This window comes from Macaca fascicularis, chromosome 7 (genome assembly GCF_037993035.2).
Source record: "Macaca fascicularis isolate 582-1 chromosome 7, T2T-MFA8v1.1".
Lineage (NCBI taxonomy): Eukaryota > Metazoa > Chordata > Mammalia > Primates > Cercopithecidae > Macaca > Macaca fascicularis.
Genome location: NC_088381.1, coordinates 94,656,410 through 94,677,824, shown reverse-complemented (window position 1 = coordinate 94,677,824; position 21,415 = coordinate 94,656,410).

Sequence of the window (21,415 nt, the reverse complement as noted above, 5' to 3'; positions counted from 1 at the left end):
CTGCTGTTATTTATAAATTGCCCAGTCTGAAGCATTTTGTTAGAGCAGCCTCAACTAGAATAATACACTACCAAATTGAATTCAATATCTATATTAAAAGGATTATCCACCAAGTGGACGTTTTTCCTGAAATGCAAGGATGGTTCCACATGTGAAAATCAATTATTATGATCTACTACAGTAATGGAATGAAGGAAAACACATATGATCATCTCAATTGATATATAAAAACCATTTGACATAATTCAACACTTTTTCATTATTAAAAAATTCAGTAAGGCAGAAAAGAAAACTACCAAAACATAATAAAAGCACATACATATATATCTATATATTAATACATATAGATATATATGTATATAAAACCACAGACAACGTTATGCTCAATGCTGAAACACTTAAAGCTTTTCTTCTAAGATCAAGAACAAGACACGGATGCTTGCTGTTGACATTTCTATTTAAAATAGTATCAAAATTATCTATTTAAAATAGTATCAGAGAAAAAATTAGGCAAGAAAAAGAACTAAAATGCCACCAAATAGAGAAAAGGGGAAGAAGTAAAATTTTCTGTTTGCAGGTGACGTGATCTTGTATGTAAAAAACCCTAAAGACTACACACACACACACACACACACACACACAACTAGTAGAACAAATAAACACATTTAGTAAAGTTTCAGGATATAAAATTAATATGTAAAATCAGTTACATTTCTACACAATCACAATGAACAATCTAAAAGGGAAACTTAGAGAATATTCTATTTACAATAGCATCTGAAAGAATAAAATACTTAGAAGTAAACCTGAAGAAGAAAGTTAAAGATGTGTATACTGAAAACTACAAAACAATGTTGAAAGAAATTAAAGATGCAAATAAATGGAAAAAATGTTCATATATTGGAAGACTTACTATCGTTAAGATGTCAATATACCCAAAGCAATCTACTGATTCAGTGAAACCCCTATAAAAGTCCCAGTGACATATTTAATAGAAACAGAAAAATTCATCCTAAAATTAATATGGTATATGAGGTACCAAAAATTGCAAAAAAAAAAAAAAAAATTGTAGGTTTGTAGGTCTTCATTGCCTGATTCTTTTAAACCTTACTAAAAGTATACAGTAATGAAAATAATAACAATAAAAATAAAAATAAAAATATATAGTAATCAAAAGATTATGGTACAGACATACAGGCAGACATACAGACCATTGGAATAGATTTAAAAGCCCAGAAATAAACCCTCCTAGGTATGGTCAAATGATTTTCAACAAGGATGCTTAGACCTTGCAATGGGAAAAGGACAATCTTTTCAACAAATGGTGCTCGAGTGAGCACAGTGGCTCATGCCTATAATCTCAGCACTTTGGGAGGCCCAGGCAGGCAGATCACCTGAGGCCAGGAGTTCGAGACTAGCCTGGCCAACAGGACAAAACCCTGTCTCTCCTAAAAATACAAAAAAAAATTAGCCAAACGTGGTGGTGGGTGCCTGTAATCCCAGCTACTTGGGAGGCTAAGGCAGGAGAATTGTTTGAATCCAGGAGGCAGAGGCTGCAGTGAGCTGAGTTCACGCCATTGAACTCCAGCCTGGGCAAGAAGAGTGAAACTGTCTCAAAATAAATAAATAAATTTAAAAAATGGTGTTGGGAAAATTGGAGATCCATGTATTAAAAAAATGAAGTTGGACTCTTATATACAAAAATTGACTCAAAATAGATCAAAGATATAAATGTAAAAGTTAAAACTACAAACCTTTTCAAAAAAAAATAACAAAAGAGCTTCATGACATTTGATTTGGCAATGATTTATTAAATATGGCACCAGAAGCACAAACAACAAAAGAAAAAAGAGGTAAGCTGGACATTATGAAAATTCAAAAATTTTATGTATCAAAGAATAGCAACAGAGTGATAAGGCAATTCATGAAATGAAAAGAAACATTTTTAAATCTTATGTCTGATAAGGAATTGATATCCATAATATATAAGGAACACCTACCACTCAACAACAGAGGCAAACAACCTGATTTTTAAAAATAGGCTAAGAATTTGAACAAATCTTTCTCCAAAGAAGATGTGCAAATGGCCAATAAACATATAAAAAGATGCTCAATATCATTAGTCATTAGATAAATGCAAATCAAAACCACAATGAAATACTACTTCACACCCATTAGGATGGCTATTATAAAAATAAATAAATACATGACTAAAAAACACAAATGTTTTGTGAGGATGCGGATAAATTGAAACTTTTGAACATTGCTGGTTAGAAAGTAAAATGGTGCTCCTTCTTTAGAAAATAGTATGATGATTCATCAAAAGCTTAAATACAGAATTACTATATAATCCAGCAATTCTACTCCTGAGTATATAACCAAAAGAAATGAAAGCAAGGATGCAAACAGATATTTGCATACCCACATTCATAGCAGCATTACTCACAATAGCTACAATGTGGAAGCAACACAAGTACCCACTGAAGAATGAATGAGCAAACAAAATATGATACATACGTACACAGGAACATAATTCAGTTGTGAAAAGGAAATAAAATTTTGACACATGCTGCTGTCTTCCAGGAATGAACCTGGAAGACATTACGCCAAGTGAAATAAAATTCACTTAAACAACTTAAGGACAAATATTGTATGATTCCACTTATATGAGATTTCTAGAGTAGTCATTACTGAAAGTAGAACAGTGGTTACCAGGGAATAAATAAATGTAGGGCAGAATGGGAAGTTAGTGTTTGATAGTAACAGAATTTCAGTAGAGGAAAATAAAAAAGTTGTAGAGATAGATTGTGTTTATGGTTATGCAACAAGTGTGAATGTATTTAATGCCACAGATGTTTACACTTAAGATTATTAAAATGGTTATTTTTATATTGTACATATTTTACCATAATAAAAAAAGAGAAAAATCTTAAATGCAGCCAAAGAAACGTACAGAGGAAAAAAGAGATGGCAACATCTTTCTTGCTAAAACAATGCCAGCAAAAAGAGCAACATCTCAAAATAGTGAAAAAATTATACACTCAATAAAGAATGTATTTCAAAAAATGAAGGTGAAAAAATAATATTTCAGGCATATGAAAGGTAAAAGAATTCACCTGAAACGAGCCTGCATGCTAAAGAAATCCTTCAGGCTGAAGGAAAATGATAGTAAAGAAAAATATGAATCTACATAAAGGAATAAAAAGCACTGAAAATGGTAACTGCATGGGTAAATATAAAATAATTTTATTATTATTTATACCTCTTTGAAATGTAACTTTAAAAAATAACATGTGATATGAATCTCCTATAATATGTAAAAGCGAAATATATGACAGTAGTACCATAAAGGTCAGGAAGTAAGAAATGGAAGTTTACTCTTGTAAAGGTCTTATACTTCATGTGAAGTGATATAATGTCAGTTGAAGCTAGATAGTGATATAGTAATAGTATGCACTATAAACTCTAAAGCAACCACTAAAATTACAAGTCATGTGTAATAAGCCAACAAAAAATATTAAATTAAATCCTAAAAAATTCTCAGTTCAAAAGAGAAAAGAGAACAAAGTAAAAATGGGACAATTATAAAAATGGTAAGGTCATGATCTTAAGGTTAACCATATAAAAATTCCTATTAAATATAAATGGGCTAAAGATCCAATAAACAGCAGAGATTGTCAGACTAGATAGCAAAGCAAAACCCAACTCTATATTGCCTACCGTATATATCACCTATCAAATTCTGTATTGCTTATCACTTTAAGTATAGACAAATAAGTTAAAACTTAATGTTTTATATATATATACACACACACTATATATATGTATATATACACACACTATATATATACATATATATATATATATATACACACATATATACATACATACATATATATCTTGTGTATTACCTTACTAGGGTTTTCCTTACTAGGTTTTCATCACAAAGTGCCACAAACCTGACGGCCTTAACTAGAGAAATTTATTTTGGAGGATACAAGTTTGAAATCAAGATGTCAGCAGGGTTGAATCCTTCTGATGCCTCACTCCTTGGCTTGTAACAGCCATCTTCTCCCTGTGTCTTCACATGGTCTTCCTTCTGCACCTATCTGTATCAAATTTCCAATTCCTCCTGCAAGTGAGAGTCCAGGTGAAGTTAACAAAGGTTATCTAATTTAGTATTTTTTCCATGAAATATTATCTGCCATAGATGATGCTAAAATTTTTTTAAAACTAGCTCCAACTGATTCAGTTTAAACTGTGTTTTTGTGCTGAATCCAAGTCAAGAAGATGCTCAAGACTTATACTTAAACTTATAATTGGTATCTAATTAATTTTATTTTTAAAAAGGGTAATTGTTTTATTTATGACTAGGTGACAACTACTTTTAAAAATAGAAGGCAATTTAGATATATTAGTACTGTTATATTTCAATGCATAATTTCACAATAGATATGTATTATAAAATATGACTAATATTGGATAAAATAAGGAATTTTAATGATCAATACACTGTGTGGTTAAGAAATATTCTTTCCTTTCAGTGAAATGTGAGTATTATCTTAGTCTGTCCCCAGCTGCCGTAACAAAATACCTTAGGCTGGATAATTTATAAACAACAAAATTTTGTTGCTCACAGCTCAAGGCACCAGCATATTTAGTGTCTAAGACGACGGTTTCTCATAGATGGCACCTTCTAGCTGTGTCTACAGATGGTAAAAGAGGTAAACAAACCTCCTTAGGCTTCTAAGGGCGCTAATCCCATTCATGAGGGCTGAGCCCTAATGACCTCTCAAAAGCTTCACCTCTTAATACTATTGCATTGGATATTAGTTTTCAACATATGAACTTTGGGGGAACAGAAATATTCAGGCCATAGCAAGTATTGAATAACTGAGCATGTTGGTGTTTTATTGTCTTGTCATTCTTCTGTTTTTCCTTTTTGTTTTGTGTTAGAGAGTAATGGATGCTTAATCTAAGAAAAGGGGAGAGATGATTTTTGTTTTTACATGCTTGCAACTAAGAAATTGCAACTTATAATCCCAAATACGATGATCTGTAATAAGTTCTTGCTCAAATCATTTTATTTTTCTATGGCTCAATTATTTCTTCTCTAAGAACTCAAAAAAGTTATATTCTAAATAATCTTTTAGAATGTAAAATAACAAATACATTCATATATTTGACAATATAATATGCTATGATATTCTGAATTTTTTAAAGTAGTAACACCCCAATCAATATTAGTATGTTTACATTACATTGCACTTGCTACTCTGATCATAGAAGCACATTGAGAGATTTTGTTGGTTCTTCAGAATTGTTCCATCTACTTGATGTTAAACCAAAGACACAAAAGAATTAAATTCTGTGCCTCAGAGTCTTAAGTGCACAAGGGATTCAAAGGAGGAGTAGAGAGACTAAGAGAATTAGAATGGGAAGAGATACTTCTCAGAGGGATAGCCTTGAAAGTGCTCTTGGAGGATGAAAGGACACAGCCAGGTGAGAGGGATAGAGCTGTAAAGTTTCAAACTCACTGATTGAGTTTCAAAGAGAAATATTCTAAGAATTTAGAAATATTTACTGCCAGAAAGTAGGTGACCACGAACCTGGATAGGCAGAATGTAGAATATTAGGGTATTAAGATTCAATTTTGGAAAAATGAAATAAAACCAAAACCACCTATTGAATATGTAAAATAGTGTGTGAAAAAGCACAAGTACAGATAATATAAGAGGTAAAATATAGGCAGTGAAGTGTATTTAAATGTATAAGTTTGTGTTTGCTAACATGAAATAAAAGTGATAAATATTTATAGAGGCTGCCTCTTATTTTATAAAATCTCTCCACAGGAGAAGAAAAACATGAATTTAATTATGGAAAACAATCATTGAAAATAGTATGAGAAAATGGCTGCTTTGTCTGGAAGGCTTGGGAAAAGTTACACTAAACTATTTCTAAGCCGAAAGAAAATTAATACAGAATATTTCTTCATGAGAACTCAAACATCCAGTAGGAAACTGTAACTGCACCAGACCAATCTGGCTCAACATTTAAGTAACAAAGTAAGTCTTTTTTCAGTTGCCATGGACTCCCAGGTAAAAGGTCACATAACCTGATCATTGTTTTATTTATGACTAAGTGAATAAAGTCAGATGAGCAAAGCATGCAACCAGTGGAGGAACCCAGGTGCTGAGACTGAGGTGCTGGGACTGATTTTAAAAGTGAACACTGTATGGCAGGATCCAGAATCCAATCAGATAAAGCTCTGGTGTCACTACTGGATTCTGGATCCTAAAGTTTTCAAGTGACACCAGGGCTTTATGTGACTGGGTTCTAGATCTTGCCTGATTATCTAATCAGATCATGCCTCATTACCCTACAGATATAAAATCTGATCCAGACCCCGGCTCAGAGAGACAGAAATGAGAATTTCCTTCTGTTTCCTTGCTAGTCAGCTCTCCATGAAGCTTTTCTTTTCTCAAAAGCCTTTGTCATGGTGTTGGCCTCCATGTGCATGAGGAAGCAAGCCCATTGATTGCTCTATAACAAAATCAACAGGAGAAAGCTCCTCATTCCTGCTCTTGGGTCCAGGAAAGTAAGAAGCAAAAAGTCTCGTTAGACACCCTTTCATGGTTTCCTTTGAGCTATGAATTAAACAGAAACAACAAATAATGTATTATTGTAAAGGGAAATAACCCATTTGTTTAAGGAGTCTTAAAGTTTATATTTGTTTCTCTATAATATAAGGAACATAAGGTGAAAAAACTTACATTTCAAAGTCATGGTTATTTTGAGATAAAAAAATGAAAAAGTTGTATTCTTAAAAATAAAACTTTAAAACCATAACTTTCACATGTGTTTTTGAAAATTTGAATCAATATGGAACAGTCTTTGGACATGAAGTTGTTTTGTATTGTTTTGTTTGTTCTCAGCTAAAAGCCATAAATGTATTTCATTCATTTGGGGAGGGCAGCTTAAAATTATGAATAATGTCGTTCAGTAATATCTTTAATATGTATATATATGTGTTTGTGTGTGTGTGTGTGTGTGTATTTTTTTTTTTTCGAGATGGAGTCTCGCCCTGTCACCCAGGCTGAAGTGCAATGGTGCAATCTTGAGTCACTGCAACCTCCGTCTCCCAAGTTCAAGCGATTCTCTTGCCTCAGCCTCCCGAGGAGCTGGGATTACAGGTGCACACCACCATGTCCAGCTAATTTTTCATATCTTTAGTAGATACAGGGTTTCATCATGTTGGCCAGGCTGGTCTCGAACTCCTGACCTCATGATCCACCGACCTCGACCTCCGAAAGTGCTGGGATTACAGGCGTGAGCCCCCACGCTCCGCCATCTTTAATATTTTGATGTCAAATTGAAGCATATTTTGACTGATGAAGTCTTTGTCAAAATAATCAAATTATGTAACTCAGGATTAAAAGGTAGAGAAGGAAAGAGAGTGAGAGGGAGAGAAAGACAGAACAAGGAAATTGTCAAGTTTGTTATGAGCCAATGCAAAGAAATTGTTAAGTTCTTGTGAAACAAAAGAAATACTACAGAGCCATAATTTGATTTCTAAAGGCATATCAAGGATATCACATCTGAAATGTACATGACAGTGGAGCAGCAAGGACAAAACTATGGATAATATTTTACCTGGCACTCTACATCAGTCACAGTAGTAGTCACATGAGGTACCAAGCATTTCTATTTTACCCAGTCACACCTTGGTAAGACAGAGTAGCAAACTGAACCATATTAAAAATAAATGATTTCCAGGATACCAGTCCTAGACATTTTTTGAGAAAGACTTAGGAAGTAGAGAAATTATTGTAGTGTACCTGATTGGTTAAGAACAAACATTTAGCTATGCATAAAATATTTCTGTAAAACATATACAATGTGAACTCTGTCAATCTTTGAAGAATTATATTGCAAGTTGTTTTACACAATGAGGGGATTGGAGAAGAATGGAGAGAGAGAGAGAGAGAGAGAGAGAAACTGTTTTTGACCCTGAGGGCAAGTAGATAGATCATATAAGTTTAATATCTCTATATTCAGGCAGAACTCCATGTGTGATTACTTGTTGAACTTTACAGAATGGTGTCTCTAATAGACCCAGCAATACTATACCAGGGCTGGAAAAGATATCAGCAAACATTTAACTTCCCCTTCTTTTTGTATGCAAGTCTGCTCTTAAATTAACAAAAGAAGACAGTTCTGCAATCCTTTTTAAAAGTTATTGGGAAAAAAATTCTTTGGCCATTCTTTGCCATTTCAAATTAAATAAAATATATTTAGACATGTACTCGCTATGAAAAGTTAACAAGGTCATTGAGAAGAGGACAGGGATCTGAAGAAGTGTATATTTTATGTATGCAACACCTGGAAGTCAAGTGTGTGCTGAATGTTTTCAGTATGATTAAATAGTTAGTACAGTGAGAGTTAAGTAAAAATAGTTTGAGTTCACCTATTTCCATGCAAAAGTAATCTTATCAACTTAATTGTAGAGTACTTTATTCTGCATTGTAAGAATTTGAGGCATATTTTTAAATAAATGGATAAATGAGTGATAAACAGCATCAGAGATGGAAATGCATCTCTCATCTTTATATAACTTACCCTATTTCTTTATGAAATCCTTTATGAAATCAATACTATATGTGTTAGGGTAGGTATATGTGTAGTTAGACCCTAAGTTGTCTTTTTTTAATAAAATGCAAAGATTCATGAAACTAATTCTAGATATTCAAAGGCTGTTGTAGGCTGGGAGTGATGGCTCACGCCTGTAATCCCAGCACTTTGGTAGTCTGAGGCAGACAGATCACTTGAAGTTAGGAGTTCAAGACCCATCTGGCCAACATGGTGAAACCCTGTCTCTACTAAAAATGCAAAAATTAGCTGGGCATGGTGGCATGTTCCAGTAATCCCAGTTACTTGGTATGTTGAGGCATGAGAATCACTTGAACCCAGCAGGTGGAGGTTGCAGTGAGCTGAGATTGTGCCACTGCAAAAAAGCTGGTGTAAATTTGAAGGCTCTAAAAGCAGATACGTCATAATTATTAGTCCTATGACAAGTCGATACGTTATATCATTTTGCAACACAGACTATGGAATTGCTAAGACCTGGGTTCCAGTTCAAGACCAACAATTATCAGCCATGAGTCAACAGACAAATAACATTCTCTGACAATCAACTTGCTCAGCTATAATATTGGTACTATAACTAATTTATAGTCCTTTTTTTAAAGTATAAAATACAGTGTTCTTAAATATTATAGCTATTAATCTGTGGTATTAACCCATAACCTGTATTTCATGTTTGAGACACTTCCATCTATGATGTACATGCATCATCTCCTCCATTCTTTTCTCCACACATTTGTGAGATGCCCTAATTGAGTACTTGACAGTTAGTGCACCTTTAAGTAATGATAACAGTTATTGTGTGGAGGAATAGACACGAGCTTACAAAGAGATTTTGATTACACAATGAACAACTTAGAAATACCTTGGGAAAAAAAGTAGAAAGCAGATATGAAGCAACTGAGCTGAAGTCAATACACTAACACTGCTCTCATTGTTTAGCTGTGTAATGACAATTAACATGCTTAAAATATGATTATAAATATGCATATTGGATCTAATTATCAGCCACATAATCATCTGTAGCATATGGAACAGGTCATGAAGAAAACCAAAAAGATGATTACAGGGCTAAGGAATAGTTCATATAAAAAGGTTCAGTAGAGCTGTTTTTGTTTTGTTTTCTCTTGTGTTTGGTAACAGAGAAACTAGGATGCAGAATGACTTGATTGACACAAAAGCTGTATGTCTAATTTGTCACTCTTCATACAGACTAAAGAATTTTTATTCAGGATGATGGAATGGAAATTCTTCCTAAAGTTGATAATGCATATTTTTTAAAGGCTATAATCTTTTTGAGGGTAGGAAGAGGATCTTATTAATTTTGCATTCTTGTACCTGGTGTACACTAAGTGTTTAAAATGTGTTTATGGAGGGGAAAAGGAGAGAGTTAGGGACAGAGAGAAAAGAGAGAGAAATCCCTTCCTGATGCTTGGCTAGAGAATAGGGATAAATTTGTCCAACTCAGTCTAACTATTGGTTGAAAATGTAACTACTCATGTGAATTGCCTGATATGCTTCTTTAAAGTACAGATTACCAGAATAAAATCCACAGAATTAGGAATCTGAGTAGTTCTTAAAAGAAAGATTCACAGGTGTTTCTAATATTCCAGATTTGTACCCATTAGATTAGGTAATAACATTACTGGGTCAGAGTTCCAAATTCCAAATTCATTTGGAGGATGAGATGGTCCTCACCTCAGATCTTTGGTCATGTGATAGGAGCAAAGAAGTTGGAGTTTTGATAGACATAGTGACTAAGACACTTCTACAGTATATGTCTGTCATACTGGAGTTAAAGAAATTTCAAAATCCTCAAGAAGAAATCATGTTCAGTAAAATGTATAGCTTGACTGGACTCATCCCTTTTTTCTTACTAGAAGAAGAAAGCTATGAGAAAGAGAAATGAAGCTTTCTCTCTCTGTGAGTCTGTGAGTCTTCCAAGTTAAGAGTTCATACTGAGCTCTTAACTTGCAACTTAACTGGGCTTACGACGTCAGAGGTACCTGTACTAAGCGGAACAATCAAACCTTTTTAAAAATCTTCAGCCCTTTCCACATCTTGAGGAGCAAACTCTTGTTTCTCTATAGCAATATGAGGTACCTCTTGGATCATCAAATATAAAGACCCATCAGGGTCATGCCAATTTGCTAACACTGGATATGCATTAGCAATTTCAATATAGTGTATCAAAATATATCTATATAAATGTTAAATAAGACCAGGTATTTGTATTCTACCCCCATAAGCTACTCAAAATGAAGAGTGTTGCATCATGAGAAGGGGGAAAAGCAATGTTGCTAGGATTGCTTTTTTTTTCACCAACATGTGATTAGTGACATTTCTGCAGAGACATCTCAGGGGTGTAGAGTACACTTGGCCTAGCAGATAGGATGCCTTTTTACCATTTTTCTCTCTCCAATAGACAGAAAGTTTAGATTAGTGAAGGTGTAGTCTTCTTAGATAAAATACTTGCAGTACTTAGTCCGGTGGCATTCATAATTCTGAATTTAGTCTGCTCTCTAAAGTTCCTCAGAGAAGATCAAAATTAGGTAGAATACTATCAAACACTTTGTCATTCAGCACAACACTAACCAATCTGACTTTTATAATGTTTAATGTGGAATGTTTCAGTAAACAGAAATTGTATTTAAACTAATACACTCTGCTATATAAGCATCACTTTCTTCTAAAATATTTAACATCACATACACCACCATTACCAACACTATTTTAATTTCCTAAGCCAGAGTTATCTCAAAAAGTCCAGGAAAAAAGAACCACTTCCCTAAATTGATGGCATATTGATGGCATATATATATATATATATAAAATATATATATGTATGTGTATATATATGATTCTAAGTAGCTTCTACCTAAAGATATTTGACATGCTTAGTATGCTTTCCCCAGAGGATTTAGTAAAAATGAAATTAACTGCAGATACTAATTTATGAAATATCAAATTCATATGTATGTTGCATTTGATTCATTTATATAAGTTTCACATTTTTTTTTTTCATGGCTGCTACCGAATGAAATATGTGATACCGTAGTTTGAATCTAGACTCTGCTACTGACTTACATAAATGTCTCGGGCAAGTTGCTTAATTGCTCTGAACTTCAGTTTGTTTGTGTATAAAATGTCAATAATGTCATTCTACATCATGAGGTTGTTTTGAAAAGCAAACAAAATAAGGTTTATAAAATTAGCTCAAGTAATACAGCGCATATAGTATGCAATACATTTTCCATACTTTGTTTTATATGCCAAGTGGGTACTTGACAAGTAATGCTTGTACTTGTATGTCCTGGGCTAGCATAAATTTATTTTCCATTTCTGAGCATTTATTTAACTGAATGTCTTCTATGAAATTCAGGTTCTGAAGACGTACAGTCTGGATCTTGAGATAGAATTGTTGCATCTGTCTTCTTATCAATTAAAACAACCAAATTAGTTTAACAACGCTCTTATCAGAATCCTGAAACAACATTCATGAAGGATGAGCTTTAAAATGCCATAAGAGTATAGAAAGGACTTGCAAAATACCTTATTAGGGTGGTAGTTGTCCATAGAATAACACAGTAGATGATAGAGAGAAATGGAGATGGGCAATCTAGTTGTTTTCAAAACTTGAAATATTTTCTGGAAAATACTGCAGGGAAATTAATAAAAGGAATACCTAGATGTAAAAATGTATGAGTCCTAATAATCTAGGTACCTAAAGAGCAAACAATAACAGTCTGTATTCACTTATAAATCCTCACTGCCAGCTGAAAACTCTCAGAATAACTATGTGAGCATAATGGAGAAAAAAATATCTGGATGTTAGTGCAATTAGCTGTGTTTTTTACTATTAAAAAAATGCCCAGATGAGTTGTTATTAAATTGATCCACACCAATAGGAAAACTATCAAGTCATATATATTAAGAGAGCCTGGCCTTGCTTCACTCTTAATAAACGTTTTGGCCATCAACTTGAATATAAGTTAAGAAGTAATAACAGCAATAATAATGGTATTTATTAACTCTCAGCTATGTGCCACAGCACTTTGCAAAGTGTCTTTTCTGTATTATCTCTATGTTTCTGATAACCACTCTATGAAATAGGTACAATTATCCTTATTTCTTACAGATAAGGAATTTATGCTCAGAGAGGTTTAGTAACAAATTCCAAATCTTAACAATTAGTTATGCTATTGTTAGGTTTGGAATCCAGGTTCATCTTACAATAATGTCACTTGAGTAATAGTCTACACTGCCTTCTCTCTCTCTCTCTCTCTCTCTCTCTCTCTCTCTCTCTCTCTCTCTGTCTCTGTCTCTCTCTCTCTCTCTCTCTCTATATATATATATAACACACACACACAGTCTAATATATGTATGCTCTCTCTATATATATGTGTGTGTGTGTATATATATAAGAGTGTGTGTGTGTGTGTGTGTGTGTGTATGCTTAACTAAACTTGCAGATGTCAAATCAGGCAGGTGAATAAATACCTTGATAGCTTGGTATGGAAGATGGTGCTGCACCTCACCAAGAATCAGTAATTGCCCTATCCTACATCTATGCTCCAAACTTCAACTACACAACTCAAGAAAAGGACAGAGGTGATGTAGTGGCAAGGACTCAGTCTGTGTATATGAATGTATATATAAAAATATGTGCATGCATGCTTATGTGCTGGACAGAATTAGTTGCTTTGGAAGAACATGAGTCTCCTCTTTCTGAAAGGATTCAAATCTAGGCTGGATGAAAGTCAGGAACAGTGGCTAGAATTTAAGCACCAGATGGATGTATAGACTGAACATTTAAGTGTATTTCCAACCCTAATATTCTTCTGTCATGCTACATTCAAGTGTTCAAATAAAAAACAATCCCATGTGGTTAGGAGAAGAGATATAGGGAAATGTATATTTTTAGTATCTTTAACTTGTAGTGAATAGTTGGAAAATCCATCAGAAGTGCAAAATCATATCTTGACTGACAAGCCTCACCCAGTGCACACCCCAGGCAATATTTTCATGTCACTGAGAAGCAAACTGGCCCACCCAGAAGAGAGTCTTACTAATCTTGATGCCTAGAAGCTTGAAGCCTCACTGGAGAAGTGAGCAGTCAAAGGGAGCTTGTCACCACTGATTAGTTGAAAACAAAGAAAAAAAGAAGAGAAATAAAGGAAGATATTTATTTTGCCAAGATGGATAAGATCCACCAGCTGAGCTGTACAGCTGGAGGGTAAAGGTAAGTAACCATAATCGGCAATAGTCACTTCTAGCTGGAGTTGAAAACAGTCTGTCGTATAAAAGCAGGCAAAGGGGAGCACCTTTCTCTTCCCTGAAGGGATTTCTGGCTAAAGGAATACTGTCAGTCGCCTTCTGGGGTCCCTCCCCCGAACATATGTGGACTCTGATTGTAGGCAGCCAACCTGGGCTTCTCTCCAGTCAGGGGCATATGGTGAGGTCACAATGGCTGAAGGGGATGAGACAGAAGACGATTGATTTCAGAGCCAGAGACAGTAATCCCATCAAATGCAGGTGCACAGAAATTATATCAGAACAGCTCTTTGCATTTCTTGCTACATTTCCAGTAGTTTCCCATTCCGTTGCTCAGTGCCTTGTCAGCACACCTAGAATTGAGGGTGTGATAAGAGAGGAGCTGAAAAATAAGACTGAAATATTTTCAAATACGACTAAGAATTTTGCAGAACGCAATAATTGTTTTAAACAGAACAGCAGTTTATGGTTATCAAGGCACCAAGGAATAGCACTGCCAAGAATTTACTGAGCAGTAGGGCTTCTCTGACAGGAACTGCGCAGCAATGTTCTCCCAGCAGCCTGACGTCATTCTGCATTGGTTGGGGTGAGATTGGGCAGAGTGTGGCTGAGGCTGACAGGAAAGAGATTATGCAGGTATGTGAAAGTAAGGGTACATAATTTGCACACAGTTCCTCATGGAGTCCGGAATTAATGGTTCAGATGAAGGTTGCAGCTTTCTTGTGGCACGGAATTCAGCATATACAATACGTTTTATACCAGGAAGTAATATATTGCAACTTTGATCCAATTCATCACCCACCTAAATCCATTAGGAAACAAATGAAACAGTCTAAATAAAGAGCCTAGACTAATTGAGGTTAGGATTTCCAGAACAGAAAGAGTTGAGACTCTAATTAAAGAAGCCTCCTAACCCCACACGTGGAGCAAAGGAGCTGAAACAGAAAGGACATGAATTCCTTCTGTTGTGCACGACAAAAGCACCATCTGACAAGTCAAACATCTGTCCAAATGACCAAACATATGCACATCCCAGTTTAAAATGACAAGACATACACACTTAATTTAGAGGTATCTGAAGTATTATGCGAGCCTAAGGGAAATCCAGAGAGACTGGGATAGAGGAAAAACTGGTGCCAAAGCTTTGGGATTCACCTTGAATAACAAACAAAAATATCTTGGATTTTTGCATTCCTGAAGTAAACAATAAATATCAATATTAGAAAACAACAAATGTGAAACTCATCCCCTGATACTTATCAGGAGACTTAGCCTCAATATTATTGCTCTCCATGATCTAGTGTTCAAAAAAGAAGTACTGATTGTTTTTATATTTGTTTACTTTGCAACTCAATGCATTTGTTCAAATCCAAGCAGAATCTACATATTTTTTTGTTTGTTTGTTTCAATGGCTAACCAGCCAGGTACACTAATTGTTCTCTGCTCGTAAATCGAAATTAGAATTAGGAACAAAAGCCAAAGTAGTATAGTTTACGAAAACCCACCGATGTTTACAGTCATTAGATGGCACAAAAGAACCTATGGTTTATTATGAAATGTCACCCGCCAGAAGCTAACATTTAGACTAAGTCTTATATCACTGTCCTGGCCAAACTATGACAAAGCGAAGAAATTGCTTAAGCAAAAACAAGGACAATAAAACAAAGGTTTTCTAAATTACTGTTGCCCGTGTCATTAAATTTCATATTGTGCATGGAATATAAATACATCACTTTGTTCTGCATGACAAGCAGAAGTGAGCATTCATACATTACTCAGCCACTTAATTAAGTGCCTGGGATATTTGCAGTTAGCAGAAACTAATAAGGGAATCACATTTAAATTCAAATCACTCCTCAGGGTAGCTGTCTGCAACATAAGCAAGGCTTACTGGGTAGATGTTCCACTAAATGCTCAGCTAAAAGCTTAGATTCACTGTATTTGTGAATAAAGAATAATTCTACTTGTGATTAAAGGTGAGAGTAAAATAAACAATTCTGTTAGGAATATTTGAGTGACGTTTTATTTCCCCTGTTTTAAATAACCATGTCGTCTATTACTTTGTCTCCCAGAACAAGGGTATGATTTAGGGCTTTGCTAGCTTAGAGCAGGAGGTTCCATAAAAAAACAAATGACGAGGCTGACCCTTTCCATGGCAGCCTTTCAACAGACCTGACAGTAACAGTCCCTGCACCACAGACAGTAAACAACAAAATTATAAAGTCTCCATTGAGAAAAAAGGCAAACAGGAAACAAAGTGATGGAGGGTCACAAGAGGCAAAGAATGGGGAGGAGAGAGGAGGGATTCACATATTTGTAGCAAGAAGCCAATAACTCAGTATTCCCAACTCTGAGGAATTGCTTGTCCTCTAGCCATTGCCCAAGACTGGGTTTATTTTTAGCCATTCTTCTTTATAAATTTTAACTTCTCTGGACTAAAACAGTCCCATATGGTTTCAAATCTGCCCTTGATTCCAAACAGCCCCCACACCGAGCTTCTTCAAAATTTCAAAGCCATCTGGTCACCGTTGGTACAAATGACCTCTCAATATCCCTCCTCACACAAAGTATGGTTTTTCTCAGCTTCAGGAAACTGGGCTCCCAGGGCCCCACACAATTACAATTACTACGGGCAGAGGTATACAAAAGACCCCATCACTTCAAGAAAAAAACATGCTCTAATCCAAGGTACTTACAGAAAAGTGAGTAGAATAGCTTAGATGCAGATTGTACACCTTTGTTCCTTTACTGAGAGAAATTACATAATTTCACCTGACACCATGCATCATTTTGCTACCGAAAAAATAAGCTCCTAAATTCCAGATTGCAATCCCAACTTGAAATAAATTAAACTCTAATATTTTAACACTACATTTAGACTGAACATAATATTTTTGGTTAGATTGAAATTTGGCATCTTTTGCAAGTCATAAAATCTTTGAAGCATAAATTCTGATCATCACAATAGGTACTGTCACACAGCATCACCTCAGATATTGTCAAGGTACCATCTGGCATTAGTTATACTGCAGTGGATAGAAAAGGTGTAGGCCTAGCACCCAATTCTTAAAAGTGTGGGAATCAGTACTCATACCAGCATCAAGAACCAGCATAAAACAGCTCCTATGTAGAGTATACATGCAGAAAAAAATGCTTGAGGATTTATATAGGGAATCATTATCTTAGTTGTATCTGGAGAGAAGACAGGGAGATTTAGTTTTTAATTATATATCCTTTTATACAATTTGAATTTATTGCCATGTGCATGCATTGGTTTTGTTAGACGTAGTAAACAATAAAAATTAAGTTTGCCCACAGCTTTTCAATTTTTCCCCGGTAATTTCTCTCAAATACCTCAATCTGAAAATACATTTCACTATTCAAACACATCCACTGAAATCCATCCTACCATTTTAAATAACAGCCTTCTCAGTTCAGAAGTATAATCTCCCCCTCAATGTTCCAAATGAGGTGCCTTGATAGATATGCCCTACTTAGATTCATCTGAGTCCTGATGGAAGTGTTGAGGATGATCTCTTATCCAGATAACATATTTGATTCTTCAGTGGAACTATTTTAGACACTTGAAAATTTAGGATAGATGTTAAGAAGTTGAAGAGTCTAGTATTGTAAGCTAGCTATTATAACAAGTAATGCCAAAGATCTGAGAAGATTCATATGCAACAAAAGTTTATTTAGTCCTAATGTCACACATCAATGTGAGACTACTTAGAGGCTCTACTGTACAAAATTAGGGTCCAGTTTCCTTCCATTGTGACTGTGTAGCTTGGACATATTATTCTAGGTCCAAGAGTCCTCCAGACTCAGCCAGCAAATTAATAAGGAGAGAGCAAGAAGCATAGTGTGAGAGGTTTTACGAACCAAGCCTGGAATTGGCATGTATCACTTCTAACTACATTTCATTGGCATCACCCCTTCCCATGAGACACCCTATCTGCAAGGACAGAATTTAAGTATTTTCTTAAGAAGGAAAGTTTGGTGAACACCATAGTAGATCAGATCCTTTCAATTTCTTCATTCTCTCCATGCACCCCTACCTTTGCCATGTGACTTTGCAGTACTTCTCAGGAGAGTGAGCAATATCTCTTTCCCCACCTCACTGATATTGGCTTTGGCCATAAAATTTGCTTTGTCAGTGGCAAATTAGCAGAATTGACAATAGCAAACGTTTAAAATGTCCTGAGCAAGTTTCACCTTCCCTTGCAATTTGTTCCCTTAACCTTGAAAAGAACATGCCTCAGGAAGGAAGAAAGTCATGAAGTAGACCAAAACTTGTGCAGATATGAGTTTGAAGCCACATCCAGTGAACCCACATTCTGAGACAGAGCCACTCAGTGTAAACCATCCTAGATCAGCTAAACCACAGGTGGCTTGCTGGCCTGGTAGGTGAGAATCAGTTTGCTGCTGTAAGATGCAGAATAGAGGGAGAGAGACACAATTTGTTAAATATCATTACTGTAGTAGTAGCTAACTGATTCGGACACATAATAGTCTCTGCTTCAGCCGGCGTCTGTGAGCAATTATAATTTTAAAGGACCTCACTGTATATCGTTTTTAAAAGAATATTTCACCTGCATAGGAATACTTCTGGATAAATATTGAGAAAATTGTGAAATCTCTTAATTAAATCAGGTATAGCAAAACGAGTTAACACCATGAACTGTAACCTGGATAACATGTTGTTGTTTTACCACATTTTCCAAGTATTCTCTTAAATAATATGTTCTTAAATGCCATAAAGTGCTCATTTAAAAACTGAATATATCTTTGAGAGGTTAACAATTCTCCAAAAGTCATTTGCAAAATACTGAGAAACACAGCATCTATTCAACTACTATAACTGTAGATGATCATCCAAAGACTCATTTCTTTGTGTCTATAAATTTTTTAGATTTCTTCCCTTGATGCCTGCATTACAACATTTATTTCACAGCTGGTTTGAAATTTTAACAATGGATGATCAGAAGCAGAGATGTTTTTTACACCAATCATGAACTAGATAATATTAGGCATTTAAAATATACTGCCCCATAAAATCCTCAAAATATTTCCATTCATTATTTATACTTGTCCCCATTTACAGATGAAGAATCTGATCCTTTTAATTTTTCCTAAATTTTTAATGTTATATTCTGCTAATGTGTTATAAAGTTGAAGGGCTCAGCTTAAAACTGAAGGAATCTTTCTCTAAAGTCCACATTTCATCCACTACACCAGACTGTCTCCCCAATTAATGTAAATGCAGAAACTTTAGTTAATAAAACACTGGCTAAAAGTAAGTTTAGGGATGACTAAGAAAAATACATTACTGACAATACAGACATTTGTAACTTGGCTTCATTTTCTAGATCTTGCAATAAAATTTAACAGTAATGTTTAGCCCACCTAAGATAAAATAATTAATAAATGTAGTTTAACAGAATAAGGAAGAGATTCATTTGTAGAATTAAAAATCAACTGATTTCAAGTCCTTAAATTACTACAACTTTTTATAAACAAATATAAGAAAATCCCCCCCCCCCCCCAAAAAAAAAAATCTCCTAATCTTCTTCTAAAACATTTGGGAAAAAAGAGAAACATATATGATACAATTTTGAAAAAAAAAGTTTCCAATTTTAGAAACTATTAAGTTTAGTGAGTGCAAAGTACCTATTTAGCCAATGTAACACAGCACAAATAGCAAGAGACCTTCTGTGTCTGAAGTTTGGTCAGAAAGAGCCACCATCTCTCTTAACCTCCCACGTATTTACCTTTGTAATCAAAAAAAGTCAAAATAAACCGAGTAAAGACGAGTTTTGTTTTAATTCTTCTGTAAGTCAAATACATTAAAATAAGTAAACACAGAAGAACGAGCTCCCACAGGGATTGAGGAATAATAGCATAGTAAGTGACTTGCAACGGGAACACATTCAACACTTCATGAGCTCACTGGAATTCGTGACACCTGCTCCACCTATTGAGTCAGCCTTGTGGTGGGTGGGTGCTGGAAAGGGAAAAGTGGGTGACAAAGGCAATTTCCATGGACCAAAATAGGTTCTGGCACATTTAGCTCCTAAGATTTTTTCTATTTAACTTTCTGAGGAAATTTTGGAAGAAAAAATGTTTACCAAAGTTTTCTTTTAATAAAAAATACTTTTACAAATTGAGATATAATCCTAGTTTCCATTGCAACGTAACTTCAAAATACAAAGGTATTCTGATTTTCAATTACAGCCAGTACATCAGATTAACTTTTCCCCCAAGATGAGCTTTCTACTTTTTAGTAAAAAATCGTCATCCAGGTGACAAATCAGCTTTAAACAGGGCTTAAATCAGCACAGAATTTGAAATAAGCTCTTTCCTGCCAAAAGTGCAAAGACATCTGTTATCTCTTCTCTAATTCTTCCCATTAAAATTGCAACAGCAGAACAAATTTTTAGCATCATATCTCACTCAATCATTAATCTATGGATGAAAATTATTAAAATTTAAAAAATCAGATATACTTATTCCCAAAAGTTTCATTCTTTGAGACCTTTGTTTAAGATAAAGTTAAATACATGCATTTCTATTATGGCACTTATTTTAAGGCTCACCTTGGCTATTATTTCTCTCACTTGCCACGTTAATTACTCTTAATTTCCACTTTTTTGTTAGTTTAAATGTATAATAAATATACAACTAAATCTCTCCTTAATAAATGCCACTTTTATTATATATATATAAAATAATTGACTTAAGTCATTCAAAAATAATCAGGTTTAATTTATATCTTCAAGTTTGTCACTGAAAATCCTCTATTAGCTAAAAATCTCTAGATATATTAACTAATGTCATTGTATGCATATGAAAATATTTTAAATTTTATGTTAATACAAAATCATTATTTTATTATTTCTTGTTCTGTGTTATGTAGCTGATAAATAGTCATCGTTGAAAATATGTAAAACAAAAATACATGAAGGAATTTAATCTGTCATTCAACATCTAAATATGCCTTTCACTGGAATATGTTAAAAATATATACAATATAATTTATATTTATATTTGCATAAAAGGTTTCTGTAAATTTGAGGTGACACCTTATATCATTTTATAAATTTTTCCGACTTTGTTTTCTTTTATTTCCCTAGTTAATAATCTGTTAAATCTCCAAGTAGAGCACCTAATATTTAGGATACTCATCCCTATAGATGCCTCTCACTCCCTTTTTATAAACGTGAAATGTTAGCATCTTACAATTTATTTTATAGAATGATCTGTTTTCAAGTTCAGAGATTTCTTTTAAAATTGCATTAATTCAAAGATAGTTCTCAATTTAATTGACTTTAATGTACTTCACCTGCACAACTTATTTCTCATCGAGCTGTGTGTTGTTTTTGTTTGTTTGTTTTTGTTTTTAATACGTTAAGTTCTAAGGTACATGTGCACAACGTGCAGGTTGTTACATATGTATACATGTGCCATGTTGGTGTGCTGCACCCATTAACTCGTCATT